The sequence below is a fragment of the Trachypithecus francoisi genome, unplaced genomic scaffold (genome assembly GCF_009764315.1).
Source record: "Trachypithecus francoisi isolate TF-2019V2 unplaced genomic scaffold, Tfra_2.0 Lachesis_group0, whole genome shotgun sequence".
Taxonomy (NCBI): domain Eukaryota; kingdom Metazoa; phylum Chordata; class Mammalia; order Primates; family Cercopithecidae; genus Trachypithecus; species Trachypithecus francoisi.
Window position 1 is genome coordinate 195,274,733 of NW_022681453.1, and position 6,000 is coordinate 195,280,732.

Here is a 6,000-nt window from a genome sequence, read left to right on the forward strand (position 1 = left end):
CAAACTTTTCACATTATTATCTTCCTTGAGTATCTCAATTCTGTGAAGTATTTATTATTGTTTTTTAGAGACAAGGTCTCACTCTGTCACCATACTAGAATGCAGTGGCACGATCACAGCTCACTGCAGCCTCCACCTTCTGGACTCAAGTGATCCTCCTGTCTCAACCTCTCAAGTAGCTGGGATTACAGGCATGCACCACCATGCCTAGGTAATTCTTATTTTTTGTGGAGATGGGGTCTTACTATGTTGCCCAGGCTGGTTTCAAACTCCTGGCCTCATGTAATCCTCCAGCCTTGGCCTCCCAAAGTGTTGAGATTACAGGCATGAGCCACTGCACCTGTCCTCTGTGAGGTCTTTATGAAAGACATTGTTAATACCCATTTATAGATAAGAAAACTGAGGGCCGGGCACGGTGGCTCATGCCTGTAATCCCAGCACTTTGGGAGCCTGAGGCAGGTGGATCGCGAGGTCAAGAGATCGAGACTATCCTGGCCAACACAGTGAAACCCCGTCTCTACTAGAAATACAAAAAAATTAGCCGGGCGTGGTGGGGAGCGCCTGTAGTCCCAGCTACTTGGGAGGCTGAGGCAGGAGAATGGCGTGAACCCAGGAGGTGGAGCTCACAGTAAGCCGAGATCGCGCCACTGCACTCTAGCCTGGGCAACAGAGTGAGACTCCGTCTCAAAAAAAAAAAAACAAAAAAAAAACCTGAGGCCCAGAGAAGGCAAGTGACTTGCCCAAAATTAACTATGTGACCTCTAACCTAGTTCCACCATGCCCAAGATAATAAACTCCCATGTACATGTTTATCACCTTGGCCATGGTGGGACTAGGTTAGAGGTCACACAGTTACCACGCTGCCTCTACTGTGGTATACTGGGGTACCGACGTGGTATAAGGGCATTGTAACAGTGGATTTCAGGGAGAAGCAGTGAGAAGGTCCTAAGATCACATTTCTGGGGATTTCTGCAAAACGAACCCTCATTACAGTGTTTTGATCCCAGCCCCCCAGGTCCTACCCCCAGGCATTTCTTCTCCACATGCCATGCGTGTGTGGACAAAGCTATAGACCAGATTGCAGGTGGGTGTCTATGTTCTCATCCAGTCTAGCAAGTGAGTGGGGAACTCAGAGATGTGTAAGAAATTGTGAGAGACCTCTGCCTTCCGGGTGATGATAGTCTTGGAGATAAATGTGATGCCTCTGGGGTAGGTGAGGAACTGGGGGAGCCAATCAGCTTTTCCCTTCCCTTATGCTGTGTTTCTTATTTCCAGAGTGACTAGAAGGTGATTATTTGGCCAGACCTATACTCCTGACCATTAGGGAAAAAATGGGAAAATGTTGGGCATGAGGGAAGGGAAAGAGAAGATTGAGAGAAACTAGAACATTTATGGCCAAAGCAGAGGATAAGAAATTAGGAAAAAGCAAAGAACAAAAAGCCATGTCCTCAATAATATTGAGTGCATCTTCCTCCTTCCAAAATAAATGGCTGCCAGTTTTAGAGAAAACATATTGTGACTCAACTCACCACAGGTGTGGGTTTGACTCTGAAGTGGGACTGAGGAACTAGTTTACTTTTTCCATTCTATGTGTTTCCTCCTCCAAGTTCCTCCCCACAGGGCACCCCATAGCACCCCACCCTACCCTGAGCACCTGACATGTGCCGCTGCTGCCCCCTGCTGGGAGAACACTGTTGGATCCCGGGGAGAGGGACTCCTTTCAGAGTGGCCACATCGGGGCAGGAGAGGAGGGGACTTTGAGGGGTAGGTAATAAAACAGAGCATTTAAGTATAGCCAGACACTAAAATCTTTGCACAAAATGTCTGAAACATCTGGCTTATAATCAGCATACAGGCGTGTGAAAAGGGATCAAGGAAGTATAAGGTAGTTGGGTACCCACCTGAGATAGAAGCCTTTTAATGAGGCCTAGACTACCCATCTCCTCCCTTTGGTGTATCTGAAGCATTTTAGTCTTCTTAAGGCACAATGTTTATTACGTGGTTAAAAAAAAAAAAAATTCTTCAAAGACTACATGGTTAAGATTCATACTATTCAACAACCATTTTCTTCCCTTTTATTCCAAAGTCCACAAACTGACCCCAACCTACCTCTTTAGCCTTGCCTCCCACTGTTCTTCCTTGCACAGGCTGTGACCTATGTTGTCTTCTACCAACGCACCCTGCACACACACTTATACCTCTATAAATAACACATATTATAAACAAAGTTATGAAACAAGAACTGACAAAAATGAAACAAGAACAGGCAAATATTTTTAAAGCCAATAACCTCATCATTGTATTTTTTATTCTTTGAATTCTGTAACATGTGCCTATGTTTCATATTCAAAAACAATAAATTCATTAGTTTATTTTTAAATTAGAAAAAAATGGGTTAGAAATCTTAGGAACGTGATATATGTTTAATGACTTTAAAAAGCTAATAGAATAAACTCCAGACTCAGCACAAAGAGAAAATTTGTGAATTAGGACATGACAGAGGAATAAAGACGATAAAGACATTTTTTCAAGTAAAAAATATGTGACATCAGCTAAGCAATGGAGACAATACATTGGGTCTCTAATATATCCCCTTTTAAAAGCCTCAGAAGAAAATAAGAGTAAAGGAGAAATGATTGAATAGATAATAGTTCACATGAATATCCACATGTAAGAGAATGAAGTTGAATTCCTACCTCACACCATAAAAAATTCTAAATTCTCATAGACCTAAATGTAAGAGATCAAACTATAAAACCCTTTGAAGAAAACAAAGGAGTAAATCTTTGTGACTTTGAATTAGACAATGGTTTCTTAGCTATGACACCAAAAGCCCAATTGACAAAAGAAGTAAATAAGTTGGACCTCAACTCAACAATAAAAAGACAAATTACCCATTTTTATTTATTTATTTTTTATTTTTGAGACAGAGTCTCACTCTGTCACCCAGGCTGGAGTGCGGTGGTGCAATCTCAGCTCACTGCAACCTCTGCCTCCCAGGTTCAAGCAATTCTTGTGCCTCAGCCTCCCAAGTAGCTGGGATGACAAGCTCTTACCACCATACCTAGCTAATTTTTAAAATATTGTTAGTAGAGACGGGGTTTCACCATGTTGCTGAGACTGGTCTCAAACTCCTGAGCTCAGGCAATCCACTCACCTCGACCTCCCAAAGTGCTAGGATTACAGGCGTGAGGCACCGCACCTAGCCAAATTACCCATTTTTTAAATGGACAAAGGATCTGTACACAAACAACTTAGATGCCTGTGAGGAAAGCATGCTTAGTTCCTACTCCTAAGATTTCCATTCATTTCAAGGACCTCTATTGGTGTGATAGTCTCAGTTTCTCTGCCTCTTTACTCATTCTGCTCCTTGGAGGACAGACTGATGTTAAATAGTAAATTTGGGAAGAATAATCTGGATTTGTTAGTTCTGTTTTTCTTTTTGGGGAGCAAACTGCTGGTGGTGTTTTATATATAGATATATTTATCAAATTGTTTGTATATTTGTTGCCTTGATCTACTAAACAATCAGCTAACAGACCTAAAGCTACATCCTCTAACCTGATCACTATCAGCAATAAAGATAATATTTTGGCTTCTATAGGGGTCAAACCCAAGCAGGGAACCCCATCTTTTTATTGGATCCTCAAAGACAATATCCAGTGACACAAAAGATGGTGAGATATGCTACAGTCATGGATGAGAATGCATTTCATCATAAAGATACCAATTCTTCTCTAGTCTGTTGATTCAACATGCACATTGATTTGAATTTTCAATTTTCAATAAAAATCCCAACAGAACTTCCTGGTGACTTGACAAGGTACATTCTAAAATCTATACAGAAGAGCAAAGGGCCAAGAATAACCAAAACAATTTTTTAAAACCAAAAGTTTGAGGGAATTGCTCTTTCAGAATGAAGACTGGGGCTGGGCACCCTGGCTTATTCCTGTAATCCCAGCACTTTGGGAGGCCAAGGCAGTTGGACTGCTTGAGCCCAGGAGTTCAAGACCACCCCGGGCAACATGGTGAAACTCTGTCTGCACAAAAAAATACAAAAAAAAATTAACCAGCACAGTGGTGTATGCATGTAGTCCTAACTACTTGGGAGGTTGAGGTGGGAGGATCACTTGAGCCAAGGAGTTCAAGATCAGAAGTTAAGCCCAGGAGATAGAGGCTGCAGTGAGCCGTGATCACAGGGCTCGTGCTTGTAATACCAGCCTGTAATCCCAGGAAGATGCTTAAGACCTGGAATATGAGACCAGCCTTGGTAACATAGTGAGACTCCAGCCCTAGAAAAAATATTATTTAAAACATTATAACAGATCTATAAAAAAGACTGACCAGGTGTCATGGTGCACACCTGAAGTCCCAGCTACTAGGGAGGCTGAGATGGGGGGATCTCTTAAGCCCAAGAGTTCAAGGTTACAGTGAGCTATGATCATGCCACGGTACAACAGCCTGGGTGACTGACCAAGCCCTGACTCTAAAACAAAACAAAAACCCAAAGACTGATTATAAAACGAGAACAACTAAGAGTGTATGGTACTAGCCTATGTATAGACAAAGAGGTCAAAAGAATCAGACAGTCCAGGAGCTGGCCCATGTATACGTATGTGTGGAAGCTTGATAAGTGACAGAGGAGGCACTGCAAATCAATGGAAGCATAAGCTATATTCAATAAACAGGAGCAGGATGAAATGTTAACCATATATTTTCAATAATGAAATTTCTACTTTCTCCATAACAAAAATAAATTCTAGAGAGATTAAAAACCTATATTAAAAATGTTTTAAAGACTATTTCTCCTTTTGCTTTGCAGATATGGACAAAAGCCTCAAAATACCTTTTATGCCTTTCATGGCCCGTGATGCAAACTTGTCACAGTGTTGTCAACTAATACAAGCCCTAGGTCGGAAAACCTGTTTAATAAATCGCCAGGGCCAGAGGTGTAATGTAGAGGGAGGGGCCAGAGGTGTAATGTAGAGGGATAAACAAGTTTGTTAAGTGGATGACCTTTGTGAGTCTTTTTTCAATGAGCTGGCTCTTCAGGGAGGGCTACAAACCCCCTCCTGTATAAACTGTCTGGATTACTGGGTTGTTTCTAACGTTATTTCTTAGGCCAGAAAGGCTGAAACCTTCCTTGCAAAGCCACGTTGGTCAGATGATCTCTGATTCCTCCATAATTCTTTTTTTTTTTTTTTTTTTTTTTTTTTGAGACAGAGTCTTGCTCTGTCGCCCAGGCTGGAGTGCATTGGTGTGATCTTGGCTCACTGCAACCTCTGCCACCTGGGTACAAGCAATTCTCCTGCCTCAGTCTCCCGAGTGGCTGGGATTATAGGCGTGCACTGCCACGCCCGAATAATTTTTGTATTTTTAGCAAAGACGGGGTTTCACCATGTTGGCCAGGCTGGTCTTGAACTCCTGACTTCAGGTGATCCACCTATCTCAGCCTCCCAAAGTGCTGGGATTACAGGAGTGAGCCACTGCGCCCTGCCCTCCATAATACTTAATAAATGTGTGAGGCAACAAGGAATTTTATATTCCCACAGAACACATGATGTTTCCAGCTCTGCCCAGCCTAAGCACTCTTCCCCATGAAGTGGTGAGAATCTTGGGCACTATGTGCATCCCCTACACCTGCAGGTTGAAATATGCCTGTACCGTGTATTATTTTTGGTGCTTGCCTTTGTCCCTTGCTTGATCAACAGAAATACTGATGGCGGAAGAAACAGAAATATTGATAGTGATGAACAATTAGGCAATATCTAACAAAGGTGGAGATGAGCATCAGCTAGAACTCAAGAATGCCACTTCTCATAATGTATTCTAGAGACTCCAGCACATACATACAGAATTCATTCTAGCTCTGTAATCACAAATGGGAAACAACTTAAATGGTCGTGAACAGAATAACTGATAGACTGTAGTACGTTGGTGAAATGGAATACTGTGCGGCAGCGGTCCCCAACCTTTTTGGCATCAGGGACCCGTTTCCTG